The following is a 21,423-nucleotide window of genomic DNA, read 5'->3' as shown; positions in this document are numbered from 1 at the left end:
TTAATAAGGCAATTTCCCTCTACAAATTTGTCTGCTCCTTTTTTAAAAGAAAGAAAAAAGAAAGCCGTATGAAGTAGGGGTCATCACCTCCACATCTCATCGTCCTGCAACTACAACCCATAATATGTGCAGCTTTACCACATCCCTAATCATCATTTCAGTTCTTTTGGCTTTACAAAATGCTCTCTTTTATCCTACAGTTGAAGCCACGATTAATCTGTCAGAACTTGCCTGCTCCTTGCTTCCCCTCCCCGGATAAAAAAATCTCTCTTCAAACTTCATATTAATTGCGATCCCTGGGGTGGGGCAAGGAAGCGTTTTAATATTCTACCAAACGTCCCTCTTCTGCTTACAGAGAGGAGAGACGCTTACGCTTTTCTGTTCTTCTTTGAAAGTGCCCAAGGGAGATCTGCCTTATGATAATTTCAAGCCCCGCAGAACCGGGGTGCGCATTTTGACAGAGAATGCCATCTCCTGGAAGGCGTCCCTATTTCAGAGCCAACCCCCTAGCAAACCCCCTTAACCCTGCATTTGTTACCTTCCTGATTTCCATGTTCATTTGCTGAAACCGAACGAGCACTTCGCATTTAAATATGCCAATGGGTGCATTGTAGGCCAAAGTTGCATGCTTTCTTTACCATATGCCTGTATCCAGTGGAGGGGGAGATGGGATGGGAAAATTACTATTAATTTACTATATCTAGTGGTTTTGCTTATTTAAAAAAACATTTTGTTCAGTGCAATAGTACCTGTGACTTCATGGTGCCTATATTCTTCGCCCTGTGTTCAGGGTCCAAACTCTCTTTTGTTTGTTTAAGGGGTTCATGTATACAGTAATATAGTTCATGCCTTTTTACTGCAAGTCTTGTACTTTTTGACTTTTGCCATGGCATTTATTCTACTTATGCTGTGAAATGCGCTTAAAAAAACCAAAACCTTGGCATAGTAATCATTGCAATTACCGAGACTTTATTTAAAAAAAAAATCTTAAAGATATTAATAAGAGCTTGTGTGTGTGTGTGTGTGTGTGTGTGTGTGTGTGTGTGTTTATTACATCCACAGACCACCTTTTCTTCCAAGGAGCCCAAGGTGGTACACATGGTTTTACTCCTCTCCATTTCACCATCACAACAACCCTGTGAGGTAGGCTAGGTTGATAGATGGTGACTGGCCCAAGGTCACCCAGTGAGTTTTATGACTGAGTGGGGATTCGAACCCTGCTCTCCCAGGTCCAAAAACAACACTCAAACCACTACACCACACAGGCTCTTATTTTAAAATCTTATCTTTTGAATGTTTCAAAGAGTTGGGTTTTTTGTACTATAATTTTATTATTTTATTCTCTTTGTATATACTGCTTGGAGGGGTGGGTGGGTGTTTTGCAATCAAGCGATGTGTGAATTTTATGAAATGAATAAATAAAATACCTCTTGGTTGGGTGGCTTGCAAAGCTGGAGCTTTTGACTTCCCCAAATCAGCCCCCTGCAGTTGCCCATCAGGGAGCGGGGAAGAGAAGGGGAGATCTATGAGTAGACTCTGCTCTTCCCCTTTGTAGGGTAAAATAAAAAAATTCCTTCAGTAGCACCTTAAAGACCAACTAAGTTTTTATTTTGGTATGAGCTTTCATGTGCATGCACACTTCGTCAGATACAATGAAACAGAATCCACCAGAATCCACTTATGTATATTCAGAGGGTGGGGTGTGGGGTGATGGGAATGGGTGATGGGCTGATGGGAGTGGTAAACCTGTAGATGGCTGTTAACGACTGTTGATGACTGCAATTGGTCCTGCGGGGAAAAAGCAAGGGCTGAGGCGCTAAAGAAAGCTTGATCATGCATAATGAGATAAAAATCCAATGTCTTTATTCATCCCAGGTGGCTCCATGGTTTTAAGCTTGGTAATGAGTTCCAATTCAGAAACTTCTCTTTCCAGTCTGTTCCTGAAATTTTTAAGGTGCTACTGAAGGAATTTTTAAATTTTGCTTCGACTCAGACCAACACGGCTACCTACCTGTAACTAGACCTTTGGAGAGTGTTGACATGAAGCACTCTGTGTGTGCTTATGCGCCATGGCAGGCAGAGTTTTAAAGAAAGGGAAGGGCACGTAATTTCCCCCTTGCCATTCATATTCCCAGTCTTGGACTCTTGGGTTGTAGGCATGGTCTGTTTTGGTTTTCCTCCCAGTCAATTTCACAGCCCACTTCCTCAGCAGAAGCTTAAAGGGGCTGCAACATCCTTGAGACACAATAGCAGGGTGGCAATGGGAGAGAGAGAGAGAATTGTTGGGCTGTGAGCAGAGAAAATTGCCTTTTCATAATTAAAGGCTGTCTGAGAGCCAGAAAGAAAAAACAACCTTTTCCTCTCTCTTTACTATCAGCTGTTGGCCTTTTAAATAAACAAACACCAAAAAGAGAGGAAAAAGTGTGGTTTTATAAAATCGGAACATGATTTACCCTGAAACTGCTCCGTAGCACTTCATCACTTAGAGGGCAACAAGTTAATAAGCATGGGTGTGGTGCAAATTGGAGTGGGGTGGGGGGAATAATCCCACAGAGGAGTTGTGAATTGTGGGGAAGGAAGTCTTGAGATCAGAGCAGGAAAATGAAAGCAATGCAGCATGATAGAACTGTAGAGTTGTAGATAGGATGGCCATCTGCAGATATCTCAAGGGCTGTTACATGAAAGGTGAAGCAAGCTTGTTTTCTCCTGCTCCCGAGGGTAGGACTTGAACCCATGGATTAATAGAATCATAGAATTGTAGAGTTGGAAGGGACTCGAAGGGTCATCTAGTCCAACCCCCTGCAATGCAGGAATCACAGCTGAAGAATCCCTGACAGATGACAACCCAGTCTCTGCTTAGAAACCTCCAAGGAAGGAGAATCCACAACTTCCGATGGGAGTCTGTTCTGCTTCCAAACGGCTCTTACCGTCAGAAAGTTCTTCCTAATTTTTAGTTGGAATATCCTTTCTTGACATTTGAATGCTTTAGCTGGGATTCCTGAATTGCAGGGGGTTGTGTTCTAAGCAAAAATCTGCTCTTATTCCCTTATGGGGTACACAAGAGCCCTTATTGGGTTCTCCATCGGTCGGAGAATATAACAGAGGCCAACCAGAGAAGTTTGAGAAGCAAAGCCTTTATTTGCTGTTGCAACAGGGTCCTTCCCCTCACGCAGGAGAACAAGGAAGGAACCCAGAACAAAAGAGAACCTCCACTTTTATCAGTTTTCCCATCACCAAGAAACACCCCCAATACATCATTCCTACATCACAGCTATGTAATCAATACCTCACAAAAAAGGAGGGTTCAAGGTAGAAATCTGAGCACTTTGACACCTCTCCCAGTCCTCCTATCACCCCTCCCAGGTGTGAATTCCTAAACACAAAGAGAAATTAACATTTTCATAAGAGTTGAAAATGGTTGGACAGTGTTCTCGAAGCTATGAACATGAGTTTGACCAAACTGCGGGAGGCAGTGCAAGACAGGAGTGCCTGGCGTGCTATGGTCCATGGGGTCACGACACGACTAAACAACAACAACAACAAGAGTTGATCACTGTCTTTTGTTCAGAGGAGTCTTCCATTGTGAATGAGATACCATTGACAGGGAATTATGGCTCCCAAGTTGCTAGTCATGTGGAAATGTGTGCATATGCTGATCCTTAAGCCTTCCTTAAGGCAGGGTTGAGTCCAAGCGGGAGGGGTGCGGGTCTGGAGTGGAGCAGAGGTGAAGAAGGTGGTGTTGCATGGGATTCTGGGAAACTGCAGCTGTCAGATTCGGTCACCCCTCTCTGTTCATTAGTAATGGTGTCCTGCAACACCCCCCCAATATGATTTTATAACAGTTGGAATAGATGACCCTGGGAGTCCCTTCAAACTACAGTGGTACCTTGGTACTCGAACGGCTTGGCTCCCGAATGCCACAAACCTTGAAGTGAGTTTGTGAACGTTTTTTGGAAGCCGAACGTCCGATGCGGCTTCCACGGCTTCTGATTGAGTGCAGGAAGCTCCTGCAGCCAATCGGAAACCATGCCTTCGTTTTTGAACTGTTTTGGCAGTCAAACAGCCTCCCGGAACGGATTAAGTTTGAGAACCAAGGTACCACTGTATACAATTCTATGAATCCCTTGGTTCGGGTCCTCCCCTCCAGAGCAGGAGAAAACAAGCTTGCTCCACCTACCATGAGATATCTGCAGACGGCTATCGTATCTCCTCTCAGTGTTCTCTTCTCCAGGCTAAATAATAGAAAGGCTGATGCGACAGAACATGAGAGTGCCTGGCACTTGGGCTGTGATCCTTCATGAGACAATTAGGGGGTCTTACAGCAAGCACACGAGCGCTCCCCCAGACAGCCTGTTTTTTGAGCATTTGCTGGGATTTTCTTGCACGAAGCTTATGCAGAGGATCACATTTAAAGCACATAGCTTCCACCCGAGGAACCCACCCTGTGAACTGTAGTTTACCCCTCACGGGGCTACAATTCCCAGCCTCTTACCAAGCTCCAGTTGCCCGGTTTCTTTGGGGGAAAGACATATGCTGAAAACGAATGGTGTGTGTGTACGCAGCCATATATCATCTAGGCAGTTAAGTCCAGAACCAACATCTGGGAAGCCGGGGGAAAGGACCCAGGCAGCGCCACCATTATCCTCCCCAGCCTTTTGATTTCAATCCGCCTCCTTGGAAGAAGAAATGAGGGGAGCCAGCTGTGAATCATCTAGCCTGCTGAGAAGACCCTTTACCCCCCTCTCTGAACTATATTCATTTATTTATTGCTTGTTAACTTTCATTTTACTCTGCACTTTAGCTCTAGCTTATTTTCTTGTAGTACTGAATTTATTCCACGTCCCTCTAATTGTTGGTTTATTTATTGACACGTTTTGCAGACTGGGTTTCTAACCCCCACGCCCAGTGTCTTATATTTTGATAATTAGTCTTATATTTTGATAATTAGTTTGCCTGTCATGTTTCTCACGGGCATTTGGCTAGCCTTATCGGTTGGCACCAATTGCTTTTGCTTCTTTTTGCCACTGTTGTCAAAAGGGTAGCAGAGGCTGCCTGCGGAATTAATAACAGAGAAACCCTCTTTGCTAATGCAGCTGTTAAGTGGGTGCTTGTGCCTGCTAATGGGGTGGTCCCAGGGAAAGCGGGAGATCTCCAGCTGCAATCCACCAGCCCTTGAACCATGACCCTCCCACAGGTGCCTCTCGCTCATCTGTTCCACTGCAAGAGACTGTGGCGCACTGAACGTTGGTTAATGTTTGCAGTGTGTATAGAGACACACTTTCATGGAAGGCAAGCTTACTCGGCTACGAGTGATTGCCACAGAAAGAGATAATAAAAACACCAGGAAAATGCCTGTTGTCATGCTTTGTGCACGCGTGCCATGGAAGAGCCTGCCTGCCTGTTTCAGGGACTGCTTGGTTGTGGTGGGGAGCCTGTGGCCAGGGGCATACCTAGGGGTTGGATAGGTTGGCCCCTGCCAAGGGCGCAGGCAAACATCCTGACTCTCCCCTCGGGCACCAAGTGTCTAGGAGCCTGCCCGGGTCACTCCTCTTCTGCTGCTCTGGGTGGCTGGGCGCAGGCTCTTCTGAGCACCTCGGTAGAGGAATCTGGTAGCTGGCATGGGCCGTCGCAGCAGCGCTGTGGGGCCCTCTCCCCAGTCGGTCGGTGGCGCTATTAGAAATGTGAGTGGGGTGCCCAGTGGGGCTTGGAGAGAAGAAAGATGGAGAGAGTGGGTGAGAGTTGCAGGAGAAGGAAAAAGGAAGGGAGGCAGGAGGCAAAGCAGTGAGCAGAGGGAGGGAAGCAGGCAGGCTGGCAGGCAGATGGACCGACAGGAGGAGGAGGAGGAGGAGGAGGCAGTGCAGCAGAGCAGACACACAGAGGAAGTCACTGGCAGAGCGCAAAAGGCAACAAAAAGCAAACTTTGGAGGCACTGATACAGCTCCTTGCCAAGGGCGCAAGGGAGCCTAGCTGCACCACTGCCTGTAGCTCTCTACATTAGGCCCACCAACTCTAGGGGGTGGAGGTGTCTTCGGCTCCCTCAATATTTGTTTGAAGGAGGCCCAGCCCCCCCCCCATGTTGAAGGGGCCTGGTGCAACGTCGCAGAAGGCTGCACCAGCCTGCGCAGTGCCGTGAGATGTGTAATGCTGCACAATGCATGTTGTGCGTGTGATGTCACACACAAACACACGCACCGTGCAATGCCTCCCCCCCCCAATCTTGGGGGCAACCTGGTGTCTCTGCTCCAGATGTTGTTGGACTTCAACTCCCAGCAGTACCAGCCAGCATGGCTGGTGGCCAGGGATGATGGGAATAGTAGTACCACAGATTCCCCACATCCCTGTTGTGCACAGCAGCAGTGCCATGTGATCAAGGCTACCAATGACTGACATGGCTATGCTCTGCCTCCACAGTTGGAGACAACATTGCTTCTGGATACCAGTTTCTGGAGAGAGTTCTGCTCTTGTGCTCGCATCCTGCTTGCAGGTTTCCCACTGGGGCACCCGGTTAGTCATTTTGAGAACAGGATGCTGGACCGGATGGGTGCCGAATGGCCTGATCCAGCAGACTCCTGTTATGATCTCATCTGTTGTCTAGGATAGAGAGTGTGCTGGGCTTCACATTTCCCCGGAAAAGTGGACGGCAGCCACGCTTGTAAAGAGGAGAGATTCGAGAGGTGTTTTGAAGGAAAGTGTTAGGGTGGGGTGCAAATCTGAAGGGCGGATCTAGCCCAGGGAAGTGCACTCAGAATTTCAGCCCCCCCCCAAGCTGCTCAACTAAGCTGTGCGCAATTAATCACTCTGTGTTACCGAAAGTTTATCTGCTTATCCCACCAGGCCAATTCAATGGCGCTTTATAGGTAACCCATTACGAACAATTGCAAAAGTGCCACAGAAGTAATCACGGAGGGAGAGGAGCACAACAAAGATAATGAAGGGCTTTATTAGCACATCCAAGCCTTGCCTCTGTAGAGCTACCTGGGGAGGAACCATGAGGATCAATGCATGTTATGGGAATAACAGGTGAGCAAGCAAGCGAGTAAGAGGAGAAATGATTGCGGGTCGAGGACCCGCCCCCCCTTGTGAGAAATGAAGACACAGTGACACATGGATTTGAGATAATGGGTAAAATAAGGCCACAACTTTATTGGCTAGAGCAAGTGAGAGGTATTGGCTTAGGCCAGGGGTTCCCAACAAAATTTTCTCGAGGACCCCTCATCGAGCCGCTATTGTGACAAGGACCCCCATTAATTCCTAATCCTAAATCTAATTCCTAATTCCTAATCTAATTTTTCCAGTAAGATTAACACTGATCTTGGAAGGGTTAGGTTCAAGGGACGCCGACGATTTAGGTTCAATGGACACTGGACAAGATCGGTTCAAGAGTCACTGACTTACTTGCTTGAACATCAAATGCATTATCTTCCTCTTCATCTGTAGGCCTTTGTCGTTTTAACGAACCACTTTTTAACCAACGGCCCATTTTTAACTACGCGAACTGTAGCTTCCGCGAAAAACAATGCTTTGTTTACAAACACTACTGTTTTGCAAAGAGGCAGCGTGTGCCAGGGAGGAGGGAGGGGAATGGAGAAGACAGGGTACCTGCGCAGTAGCGCACAAATGAAGCCGACGCGTGCAAAGCATCTTGGGGAGGTGAGCGTTAGTAGAATGTGCGCGCTGCCTCTTTGCAAAACAGTAGTGTTTGTAAAGCGCCACCTAACGGCATACAGCAGAACTACTGCCTCTATCTAATTCTAGTTTTGCGCTAGACTCTGCTCATGCAGGAAGCGGCCAAAACAAAAAATCTGTTATCATATGAAATATATTTAATATATTTTTTATTCTAATAGCATCTTGCGGACCCCTCTGGCATAGCTCGCGGACCCCTGGGGGTCCGCGGACCACCTGTTGGGAACCACTGGCTTAGGCATTGGACACCCTAGCAAGCATGACCCCACCCCGCTCTGCGGGGGGTCATATCAGGTTAACACCCAAAGGGAGGAGCCTGTTGATGCAAATACAACTGAAAGCTCCCCCTGGTGTCACCGGGGGTCGTGCCATGGCCCTAGCCTCAGCAGGGCATCGGACGGGATCCGCGACCGCCGGATCCCTTTAAGGGGATACCCCTAGAAGAGGAGGGTTGGATGATGGCCACAACCAGTCCTCAAACACACCAGACAATTCCATATTCCAATGCCTAACCGCCAAATACCGAAAGAAAGTTGTGACGAATTGCTACGAGGTAGGCTTAAAAACCAAGAGGCCGGTGCCAATTAGCCAATTGGATAAAAAACTCCTACCAGGCCCCTTGGGCAACCAAGGCAACCAACCGAAGTCCATAGCAAGGTCAAAGCACACACACAAATGGAAGACCTAAAGGGAGGGTGGGCGGGAGATCCGTCGGGATGCCAAAGGAGAAGGAGGATTCCCCTGCTGCCGTGCCGAATTAAACGTCTGCAAAGCCCACCCCCCGGCCGGCCCTATTGGGCAGCCAGAAGCTTGGTGCAGCAACAGGGATTGGCTGCAGCAGGGGGCCGATACACGCCCCCCTGCTTGCCGCGCGGAGCGTGTCCCACCCGCAAAGTCTCCCCTCATGGAGGAGGAGAGATCTTATTAAAGACAAGGCTGTCATGTGGGCCCAGGGCCTCCCTTGGCCGCCTCCAGTCGCCTTAGGCCAGAGGTCCCCAGACTACGGCCCGCGGGCCAGATGCGGCCCAATTGGCCTCCCAATCCGGCCCGCGATGACCCCCGCCGCCCGCTGCCGCCGCCGCCCGCTCTTGCGGCGCGTTGCGAGACGGCGCGCTTCCAGATCTGAAAAAAAATGCCGAAAATCGTTTCTGCGCATGCGTATGGGCCTCTCCCGACCCAGAAGAGGTCATTTCTGGTGCACTTCCGGGTCGGGGGAGGCCCATACGCAAGCGCACAAACAATTTTCGGCGCTTTTTCCGGCCTGGAAGCGCGCCCGCGCGCCCGTAAATGGGTTTGCGCATGCGCACTGGTGCGCACTCCCCCGCTCTCCGGCCCGCCGCGCGTTTGGCGCGGCGGCCACCGGCCCAAAGGCGGGTAAGTCTGGGGACCCCTGCCTTAGGCTGCAACTTCCTAGTGGAGGCTGTCATGGGGCTGCCTCAGCCATTTGCACGGATACAGCGGGCCCCAGCGTCATTCGCACCCGCCGCCACTGCTGCTGCTCGATGCTGGTGGGGCTGCAGGGAAAGGGGAGGAAAGTGACTGTTCCCTGTGTTTTGCATATATTAAAAAAAAGCTTCCTGAGCCCCCCCTGCCATGACTCAGTCTAAACACCAAAGAACTCGCAAGCCTGCCGGCTGTCTTCTTTTTCACCACCAATTCATGTCTCCGTTCTTACACACTGTCGATTGGCTTTTAATTGCACTTAAGCAATCTGCACAGAATTAGAGCAGCTTTGGGGGAAATGGAGAGAGAGAGAGAGAGAAACTTAAGTGAGCCCCCAGACAGGGATGAGTGAGAGGGACCAAGGAGCAGAGGAATATCAAGGCGCTAATTTAGCCCATAAAGCCAGGGCCAGGGGAGGCTCCCGTCACAACACACCGTTGAAAACTATCTCTCTGAGACTTGGCAATTCTCTGCCAGCCCCCCAGCCCTCCCCCCCCCCCGCCCCAGTTGGGAGAAACACATCAGTGGTAATTATGCGCAACAGATGTCTCTCCTGCCAGTGCTTTTGTAATCTTAGTGCCAACATTTAACACTCAACCCTTTGGCGCTGTGGGTCTCTTTCCAATTTCGAAGTTACAAAATGAATGGGACAAGCTGGCAGCTGGCCCAGGTAGGAAAGTGGAGAGAGAGAGAGAGAGAGCAATTCCTCTGGCCTCAGGGTACCAAGGGGGAGATGGTCACATGACTGAGGGATAGGATGATCAGGACAGCAGCATCCCAGACCTTGAGATTTCAGGGTCCAAATCTTGAGACCTAGAGGCAACACCTGGCCGGGTTCTGTGGCAGCCTCCGGTGATCACAGAATCAAAATGATCGAGGGTATCGAGCGGCTCCCCTATGAAGAAACGTTTGGGGACTTTTTAGTTTAGAGAAAAGTCAAGGAAGAGGTGGCACGGTAGAAATTCACAAAAGTATGCATGGCTTGGGGGGAAATGGAAAGATGGAGACCTGAATTTAGGATTGGAAAAATGAAAGAGGCGCTGAAATTACCAGATGCGCCCATTCCTAGCTGCAGATACATGCGCAATCATAGAATCGCAGGGTTGTAGAGCTGGAAGGCCCCCCAAAGGTCATCTAGTTCAAACTCTGCCATGCAGGAATTGCAGCTAAATAATTCCTGTCAGATGGCCATCTGATTGGCACCAATCTATCTCAGGAGACAATGGAGGGGTGTGCCTTCGGGGGTGAAGTCAAGCGGTTGGAGGGACGCAGCCCTGCTGTGGCTGCCGAGACCTTGGTTTGCGAACGCAATCCGTTCTGTGGAGGCGTTAGCTTGCCGAGGCATTCGCTCACCGAAGGCATGCTTCTGCGCATGCGCAAAGCGCTGATAGAGCACTTCTGCGCATGTGTGAGCTGTGCAGATCGCGTCTGCGCATTCGAAACCGCAGAACCCGGATGTAAACACTTATGGGTCCGCAGCGTTTGTAAACGGAGGTTTTCGTAAACGGAGGTAGTCATAAACCGAGGTTCCACTGTATGGGAGAGACATGTTTTGTTGCAGCTGGGGCAGATGAAGGCATCTAGTTGTGCTGCTGCAGGTGTACCAGGGCATTTCTCTGCGATCCACCCAGTGGTCATTCATTCCTCCTCTGGTTACTGCTGCGTATATATGACCTTTTGAGGGAATTCTACTGTTGAAAAGCTCCTACTGTCAGAAAGTTCTTCCTAATGTAAAGTCAGAATCTCCTTTATGGTAATTTGGATCCATTGGTTCGAGTCCCACCCTCTGGAGTGGCAGAAAGCAAGCTTGCTCCATCTTTCACGTGGCAACCCTTTAGATATTTGAATCAATCGCAACACGCCACCTCTCAATGTCTGAATAAACTGTGGTTCAGCTACGTAACAACTTTTCTAAACAGCATTCTCACTTAGGAAATAACTACATTATTCAGAAGAAGCATTCTCATAAATTGCCAGGCTGGTCTCCTCTTTAATGTGTCTTTTAATGAGCCTCTTGCTTTGGTTTAATCGTTCTTTTAATTGAAAAATAATAATTCTGTGGCTCCTGAAAGCTGTTCTGTTTGCCCTCAAACTGCCCACCTGAGTCCTCATCAGCACCTCCTTCCAAATCTTCTTGACTGGCTGGACTTCAAGTCCTGCAACAGGCTCATAAACGCACAATTAAGTGCTAACCGAAGCTCCATCCAGATAAGGAGGAGACTCTGTTGGTTGGTGGTTTTCCCATCCAGATATGTATAGGTGGTGCAGCCTGTTCTCATTGGAGGGGTCCCACTCCCCAACTTGGGGGTACATCAAGATCCACCACTATCGTTAGAGGCACAAGTGGTCTCTGTGGCAGCCGCCCCTGCCCTGTTCATGGAACGCTTTCCCCAGAGAAGCTGACCTGGTGGTGCCAACACTGTTATCTGGTGCCAGGTGGAGGCATGTTTATTCTTCCAGGCAGGGCCGGCTCTAGGTAGACCACCAGTGGCGCGGTGCGCCAGGGCGCCGGGCCTGCGAGGTTGGGGGCGCCGGAGCGATCTCCGCCCCTCAGCGCCAGGGCGCGCGACCTGCTCGAGACTGCCCTGCTTCCTGCCCCCCCCCCCCCCGGGCATTTGGGCAATGACATGGCTTGGGTGGAGTAGGCTAGCTTCTGCACATGTTTGCGCAGCCCTCCCTGTCCTCCGTCCAAGCAAGCAGAAGGCATTTACCAATATTCAAGGATGCATTCCAACCAGGCAAAGGAAGAGAGTTCCAAGGGCCAGGTGGAGAAAACTGGAGGGTCACATTTCGTGCTGGGGCCTGAGGTTGTTCTCTCTTGCCATAGACAATAACCAGGCAAAGCTCCGCTAATAACATTTCTTATTTTTCTTTAAAGTGGAATGGTTAGCAGGGGGAGCCAACATGGTGTAGGTCAGGCATCCCCAAACTCCGGCCCTCCAGATGTTTTGGCTTACAACTCCCATGATCCCTAGCTAACAGGACCAGTGGTCAGGGATGATAGGAATTGTAGTCCAAAACATCAGAGTGGGGTAGGGTGGGGGGAAGCTTACCTCCAAGCTAATAACTTTTCAAGAAAGACAAAAGAACAACTCCTTTAAAAATTAAAGCAGAAGAGGCAATTGTTTTTAAAGTACGGTAGTTTGAAAATCTTCAACAGGCTTCTTCAGTTTGAATTGGTTTCTTGCTTCTTAGGTTGATCAGCACAAATTCGTCAGTAATTGATGCTTCTTTATTACTCTCCAAGCATATTTCCCTGTGGGTGTGGATTGGGAGCGATTATGAACAGAGGAAATGAGAAGGATGTTATTCAGTCCCCTTTTCTGCTTTCTGCTACATGTTCTGAATCTGAATCCCGGTTAGCAAAGCTACTGAAAACGCAGCAGGATTCTCCGTCTTCGCCTGAAATAAATCGGGTCCTCCCTAACAAGAGGGCACGTGTTGCGGTGTGACCTGGCAACCAGACCCTGTGTTGTGGGTGGGAATGTTTGGATGGCCACAACACCCTATTGGAAGTCCCTCGATGCTGGGTGCAATCAGATCAATGGGATGCCAGCAAATTTGTATCGAGGGACCTCTGTTTAAGCCCATGCACATGTCCCTGAGCTTCCTCTTTTGGGCCGGTGCATCAGAACACCCGCCCACCTCTCCCTATTTTTGGGCTTGCACGCATGACCTTGCTATGCCGTCGTCTGTCGTTGGGACAGGGGCATGGCAGGAATTTCCCCCACTTGGCTGATTGGCTGGTGCCATTTGGGTTTCGCCTGCCACATAGCAAATCGTCACAATTTGTAAGGTTGCAGATAGGCTCTGGTTCAGGTGATAGGGGTGGCAGAACAGTTCTGGCAAGAAGAGACATGATAGAAGTTTATGACACTACTCATGGCAAGAAGAAAGAGGATAGAGAAAATATTGTCTCCCTCTCTACTAGCACTGGAATTTGTGGACACCCAATTAAACTGAAAGCTGCAAGATTCAGGAAAGATAAAACAGAGCACTTTCCCCACGCAGAGTATAGTTAAACTGTGGAACTCACTCCCCCAGGAGGCAGTGATGGCCTCCAACTTGGATGGCTTTAAAAGAGGATTAGAAAAAAACCAACCCTCATATGAAATATATTGGCACAGTAAGATTAAATAAAATAGTTTTTAAAATGTTTTTTTTTTTGGTGAAGATTCAGAGAAAATCAGCAAAGTTCTCCTGAATATTCTTCAGTTTTGATTTTCAAGCTGAAAATAACAGCAAGAGGAGACATGATAGAAGTTTATAAAATTCCGTACGGCAAAAAAGAAAGTGGATAGAAAAAGATTTTCTCCCTCTCTCATAGCACTAGAACTTGCAGACTTCCAGTTAAGCCGAAGGTTGGAAGATTCAGGACAGATAAAAGAAAGTCCTTCTTCATGCTGTGGAGAGTTAACCTGGGGAACTGCCTCCCACAGGAGGCAGTGATGGCCACTTTAAAAGAAAAGGAGACCAACTCATGGAGGCAGAGAGGGCTATCGGTGGCTGCTGGCCAGGATGCCTATGCTGTGCCCCCACAATTGGAGGCAGCCATACTTCAGAATCCCAGTTGCTGGAAACCGCAGGAGGGGAGAGGACTCTTGGGCTCAGATCCTGCTTGCTGGTTTTCCACCGGCCACTGTAAGAACAGGATGCTGCACTAGATGGGCCATGGGCCTGATCCAGCAGGCTGTCTTGTTCTTACAAGCCCCAGTTGAGTCTCTTTCCAGCTTTCAGTAGCCCTTGCCAGTTAGAGAAAATGGACAAATTATTTATACAGTGGCACATACCTATGTCCAGCCTATATGCCACGACCACAGGGGGCTCATTCAGACTCCCGCTTATCCTGCCATTTCCCCCGAGAAAACCCAGCCCTTGCCGATCAGTTGGAAGAAATGTCAGTTGGGACTGATGTTTGCTCCGATTTAGCACTAAAGGGCAGGTTTTCCGGAGGAAACTGCTCAGTCCCATGTTGTCACAGAGCATTCTGGTCAGTAAATCACACTGTTCAAAGCTGGAGTTGATTCTTCAGTGAAACACAATCTCCACAGGTTTGGCTGAGGGTCAGGCCTAATGAGTCCAGCAGCTCGTGCCCTGTAGGTCCTACTCCATGAAATCCATTGCTGAGACTAAAAATCCCCGCCTCCACCCAGCCGTCGATTTCTCCTCTCCAGGGCTTCTTGCAAGTAACTGGAGACTGCACCTGCATGAAGCCAACCTCTCTTCCACCCTTTTCATGCCTCTCCTGGATCTGGGAGATCAGATGGGAAGGGAGCTTGTCACAGCAGGAGGGAGAGGCACCTGTGACTCATCTCTGCCTCTTGGCCTCTCCTGCTTCAGCTTCTGTCTCTGATTCTGAGCTTCTCTCTGCCACAGACTCTCCCAGCTCACTGAGCCCTGTTACCTCTTCAGCTTCTGACACCTCCTCTTCAGAATCTTCTCCCACTGACTGACTGCTCGTCGTTGTCCCACCACCACTCCCTGGGCTCTGAGCCTTCTTCCTTGGCGGGTTCCCCAGCTGGTTCCTCCCAAAGTTCCTATGCCTCCAACCAGTCCACGAGATGTGCTTTTTAGGCACGGGTCAAACGGAAGTGTGGACAAGCTCTTAGTGTTGATGGACATGCTTGTGTCCTCCTTGTATTTTTATCTTTTTAATAAATATTTTTTATTAGAAAGTTTTTATAACATCAAAGACATAACCAAAAATAAAACAAAAACACAACAATACAAACAAACAAAAAAAACACACATACATAATCTTATATCATCTTTTTAACTCATTGTCCCCTTTGCTTCCCCAACTCCCCTCTATCTGATTTTCATTTTAAATTCAGCTGTAACAGTTTCTATTTCATTACTTTTAATTTTCATCATCCTGTATTTTTCCTAATTCCCTTTAATCCCATCCTTTTACTTATATCTCACTTTTCCTACTTTTTACTCTCCTCTTTTCTCCCTATTGCCTTAACTTCTGTATTTCCCTAGATGTTCAAACTTTCAACTCTCAAAAATAATTCCCTAAATATGATTTAAATTTCCTCCAGTCCTCCTCCATCCTTTCCTCTGCTTGGTCTCGGAGTCTTCCTGTCAATTCTGCCAGTTCCATAAAGTCCAACATTTTCATTTGCCATTCCTGTAGAGAGGGCAGTTCCTCTTTTTTCCAATATTTGGCAATTAAAATCCTCGCAGCTGTGGTGGCATACATAAACAAGTTGACATCTTTTTTGGGGATTTCTTCCCCCACTATTCCAAGTAAAAAGGCCTCTGGTTTTTTCAAAAATGTATTTTTGTATATCTTTTTCATTTCGTTATAAATCATTTCCCAGAAGCCTTTTATCTTAGGGCATGTCCACCACATATGATAGAATGAGCCTACTTCCTCTTTACATTTCCAGCATTTGTTATCACCTTTATGATACATTTTCGCTTGTTTTACCGGAGTCAAATACCATCTATACATCATTTTCATTAGGTTCTCTTTCAAGACAGTACATGCCGTGAATTTCATACCCTTCTTCCACAGTTTTTCCCAATCTGACATCATAACATTATGGCCCAAATCTTTGGCCCAATCAATCATAACCGATTTTGTTTGCTCATCTTTCAGATGCCACTCTAACAGTAGATTGTACATCCTGGACAAATTCTTACTGTTTGCCTCTATTAATTCCGTTTCTGTTATGTACTGAGCTGAATCCTAGAACAATAGGATTCAGAATCAGCGGGAGCTACCCAATCCAACTCCAGGTGGAAGTGAATCCGCAACCTGATTGGCCTGCTGGAGCAGCCAATCAGGCGGCTGGCAGAAGTGAATCTGCTACCTGATTGGCCTGTAGGAGCAACCAATCAGGCTGCAGGCAGAAGTCAATCCACAATATAATTGGCCCACAGGTGTAGCCATCCCAGCACAGAGAAAATTTATATAGAGGTACAGATAGAGGGAGCCCCATGCCGCATGGAGCTGGACACGGGTTCAACTCTATCCATAATCTCGGCCCGAACATTAAGGGAACTGTGCCCTAATGGGGGTCCCAAACTAAGGCCGGCCCCATTCACCCTCCGGGACTTCCAGAAACGTAAGGTCCCTACTATGGGGGTGGGGACCTTCAGGGTGCAATATCGAGGGCGAAAGCAACAATTGGACTTGCTGGTAGTTAAGGGCCCCTACGTTAGCTTACTGGGACTGGCATGGTTTGGACCTCTGGGGCTAGCCGTTACCGGGGTGAACCGCACTAGCTTACAAGTGGACGTGGACGCCATATGCAAAGAGTTTCCAGGGGTTTTCGATGGGGCATTGGGACGATATACAGGACCCCCCATTGCCCTACAGCTAGACCCCGCTGTACGAACCATCAGACACAAGGCCCGCCGGGTCCCGTTCGCCCTGAAACCCCGCATAGACGAGGAATTGGACCGGCTCGTGGAGCAAGGAGTGCTGGAGCCGGTGCCCAACGCCCCCTGGGAAACTCCAATTGTCACACCCGTCAAGCCTAACGGTTCGGTCCGCATCTGTGCAGACTACAAATGCACCATAAACAAGGCTCTCACGGCCCATGCATACCCAGTGCCAGTGGTCAGCCATGTCCTCGCCACCCTGGCTGGGTCAAAAATCTTTGGCAAACTGGACTTGGCCCAAGCGTATCAACAGTTGCCTGTGGACGAAGCCACAGCAGAGGCTCAGACGATTGTGACGCACAGAGGGGCATTCAGAGTAAAGCGGCTGCAATTTGGCGTTAGCGTGGCACCAGGCATATTCCAGAATCTAATGGACTCTCTCCTTAAAGGGATTCCTGGCGTCACCCCCTTCTTCGATGATGTACTGATCGCCGGGCCCACACCAGAGGAATTTGAGGACCGCCTCCGCTCCGTCCTGCACCGTTTCCAGACGGCGGGCCTCAAGGTGAAGCGGGAAAAGTGTTTACTGGGAGTGCCGCAGGTGGACTTTCTGGGATTTAAGGTGGACGCAGAAGGGGTCCATCCAACCGGTGACAAGGTACGGGCCATTTGTGAGGCCCCAGCGCCCAAGAGCAAGCCCGAACTTCAGTCATTCTTGGGACTATTGAACTTTTACCATGCCTTCCTTCCCCATAAGGCAGCGGTAGCGGAGCCCCTACACAGACTCCTAGATAAAAGGGCCCCTTGGGTGTGGGGCCAGCGACAAAGGGCCGCATTCCAGGCAGTCAAGGACTTGCTCGTCTCGAACTCGGTCTTAGCACACTTCGACGAGAGGCTGCCAGTGGTGCTGGCATGCGACGCCTCTCCCTATGGCATCGGCGCTGTCCTGGGACACCAACTCCCGGATGGAAGAGAGGTGCCGGTGGCATACTTCTCCCAGACGCTTGCTGCAGCCGAACGAAACTACTCACAGATTGACAAGGAGGGTCTGGCAATCGTGAAGGGCGTAAAAAAATTCCATGATTTCTTGTACGGGCGGCCCTTTACCATAGTGACTGACCACAAGCCGTTGCTTGGCCTGTTTGCCCCTGAGAAGCAGACCCCCCAAGTGTTGTCTCCACGTGTCCTCAGGTGGTCAATTTTCCTTGCCGGCTACCAGTATGCACTAATCCACCGCCCTGGGAAGGCGATGGGCCACGCAGACGCCCTCAGCAGGCTACCACTACCAGAAACAGGCCCCGACCCAGCGCCTGCACAAGAGGTTATGACCCTGGAGCTGCTTCCCGACCGACCCATTCAGGCACAAGAAGTTGCGCACCATTCCACAAAAGATAGGGTCATCTCCCGGGTCCTGGACTGGGAGATAGAGGCCTGGGTCCAACACTGCCAGACCTGCCAAGAATCCCGCCCGGATCCCCCAAGGGCCCCAGTCCAGCCCTGGGAGTCCGCCCGACATCCATGGTCACGCTTGCACGTGGACTTCGCTGGCCCCTTCCAGGGAAAAACATTCTTCATAGTGGTGGATTCCTACACCAAATGGCTGGAGGTCGCACTGGTACCATCCACTTCTACGGCGGCAGCCATCCGGGTACTACGTAAGCTGTTTGCGACCCACGGGCTCCCTGACACCCTCGTCTCGGACAATGGAACCGCATTCACGTTAGAGGAGTTCCAGACCTTCACAGCGCAGAACGCCACCCGCCACAGTCACCAAGGTGACCGGTCCCGTGTCGTACGAGGTACTAACGGAAGGGGGGCAATGTTGGCGCCGCCACGGCGACCAGCTACGGCGACGATTCCCAGGAGGAACCCGGGAGGAGAGCGGGACAGAGGGGTCCCAAGGGGGCAGCAGGGCAGTGAGGCCTGTAGAGCGAGAGGGGTGGGCAGGGGAAGCAGAAGCAGTAGGCACAGAGGGGCGCCCCGAGGCTGGAAGGACACCGGAACCAGAGCTACAACCTAGTGGTTCAGCGGCGCCAGACCAGACAGCCCCGGCACAGCCAGCAGCCTCGGAACACGAGCCAGAACCAGAACCCCTGACCAAGGAACACCCCAGGCCACAACGCACACGGAGGCGGCCAGCAGACCTTGGGGACTACGAATGCAACTTCCCGGGCAGGACTGGAACTTAGAGGGGAGGGGTGTTATGTACTGAGCTGAATCCTAGAACAATAGGATTCAGAATCAGCGGGAGCTACCCAATCCAACTCCAGGTGGAAGTGAATCCGCAACCTGATTGGCCTGCTGGAGCAGCCAATCAGGCGGCTGGCAGAAGTGAATCTGCTACCTGATTGGCCTGTAGGAGCAGCCAATCAGGCTGCAGGCAGAAGTCAATCCACAATATAATTGGCCCACAGGTGTAGCCCTGAAGTAGCCAATCACGCAAGGCCCATTGTGTAAATAATGTATATAAGCAGATGGTTTTGGGAAAAGAGCCATTCGTCTTCTCTTCTCCTCCTTGATGACTATGAGCTGAATAAAGAGCATGAAATTCACTCTCGACTCCGAGTATATTTCAGTTTCTAATTTTGATTTTTCTGCCTGAAATCCTATTTTTTTATCTATTTTATATGCTTCGTTTATCTGTACATACTGAAACCAATCACTTAACTTGTCCTTCAATTGTTCATATGGCTTTAACTTAAATTGATTTTCCGCTTCGATCAAAATGTCTTTATACTTCAGCCTATTCTCATCCATATTTGTCCTTTTAGGTTTCTTCGCCTCAAGCGGCGAAATCCACCTAGGAGTTTTCTTTACCAACAAATCTTTATATCTACTCCAAACATTAAACAATGATTTCCTAATTATATGATTTTTGAAGCCTTTGTGTGCCTTTACCTTATCATACCATAAATATGCATGCCAACCAAATGCATTATCATGACCCTCCAGATCCAACACATCATCATTGTCTAATAAAAACCATTCCTTCAACTTATCTACAATCGGAAGGGCCTGAAATAAAAACAACATTCTTGGCAATACATTCATTTTAACAGTTGCTATTCGGCCCATTAAGGACAATTTCAACCTTGACCATATCTCTAAATCTCTTTTAATTTCGTTCCATAACTTCTCATAATTATCTTTGAACAAGTTCAGATTCCTTGCAGTCATATTTACTCCCAAGTATTTCACCTTTTTCACACATTTCAGTCCTGTACAGTCCTCAACCATTTGTTTTTCTTGCATCGTCAGATTTTTTTCCAATACCTTAGTTTTTTCTTTATTTAACTTGAAACCTGCCACCTTGCCAAACTCTTGTATTATCTGCAGTGCTCCTACTGCACTATACTCAGGGTCCTGGACAGTTAATACTAAATCGTCTGCAAAGGCTTTTAACTTATATTGCTTTGTACCTACTGTAATACCTTTAACACCTTCGTCGCTCCTTATCATATTCAGTAGGACCTCTAAAACAGAAATAAATAAGAGGGGGGATAGTGGGCACCCTTGCCTTGTTCCTTTTTCAATTCTTATCTCTTCTGATACCACATTATTTACAATAATTTTTGCTTTTTGCTCAGAATAGATACCATTAATGCCATTAACAAAGTTCTGGCCAACCTCCATTTTAACTAAGTTTTGTTTCATAAAAGTCCAAGAGATATTATCAAAGGCTTTCTCTGCATCGACAAAAATTAACAATGCTTTAGTATTTATTTTCATTTCCAATCTCTCCAGAATGTCTATTATATTTCTTATATTGTCCTTCATATGTCTCCCAGGCAGGAATCCTGCCTGGTCCTTATGTATAAAGTCTTTCAACACCCTTTTCAATCTTGCTGCCAAAACGCTGGCATATATTTTGTAGTCCACATTCAATAATGAGATTGGTCTATAATTCTTTACCTGAGTTCTATCCACATCTGGTTTAGGTATCAGAGAGATAAATGCATCTTTCCATGTCTCTGGTGCCCTGCCCCCCCCCTAGAATCTCATTTGCGACCTCCATTAGTGGCTGTATCAACCAGTTTTTTAATGTTTTATAATATTTGGAGGTCAATCCATCCGGTCCCGGGGCCTTATCATTTTTCAGCTCTTGAATTGCTGTTTCAACCTCTTGTCTAGAAATCAATTGTTTCAGTAGATTCTTTTTTTGTTCTGGAATCTTTTGTAGTCCATTTTTGTTTATAAATTTCTCTATATCCTCTTTATCTTCTTTATCTCTTTTATAGAGTTGTTTATAATATTTTGTGAAGCATTTTCTTATCTCTGCAGGGTTCTCTATATTTCTTCCTTCCTCTATAATCTTTATAATTGTGCTCTCTTTTTGCCTTTTCTTCAATTGCCAGGCTAGCAATTTCCCACATTTATTGGCTGATTCAAATGATCTTCGTCTCATTCTTTTAATTTTCCATTCAATTTCTTCATTTATTAGTTGGGAATACTGTACTTGCAAAGCTTTTATCTCTTTTTGGGTTTCCTGACTTGCTTGTGTCCTCCTTGTAACCTGGGCCTATACCGACTGCTACCTTTGGCGATTCCTACATCTGTTAAAATCTAAAGCTGCCCCATCATTTTGATACTTTAATTGCGCCTGGTGTAAATGTCTGTCAAGAGATGAGCAAGGCAGAATTTTAACTCTCTGCTTGCGTCCTACTTTCTCCCGTCAATAGCAAGCAACGAACCTTCCACAATGGGGTTTGAGAACCAGAAGCACGGAGCCATCTCTACCATTGTCCTCCTGGGTGAAAGTCATCAGCGCTGTGCTCCGCAGATATAATGACGCAAAGAACATCCCTAACCCCTCCCTTCCTCTTGAGAATTATAACATACCCCTTGCTTTAATCCTCTTATCTTGAATATACTTCTGCCCCATATTGAAGCATTTAATTAATCAGAGTATTTTCTTTGTTGTGGAGATCTCAATGCTGCGCATAACCAAGCAGGTGGCTT

The sequence above is a fragment of the Zootoca vivipara genome, chromosome 5, assembly GCF_965207765.1.
Source record: "Zootoca vivipara chromosome 5, rZooViv2.hap1.1, whole genome shotgun sequence".
NCBI lineage: Eukaryota > Metazoa > Chordata > Lepidosauria > Squamata > Lacertidae > Zootoca > Zootoca vivipara.
Note: the sequence above shows the minus strand (reverse complement) of the source record.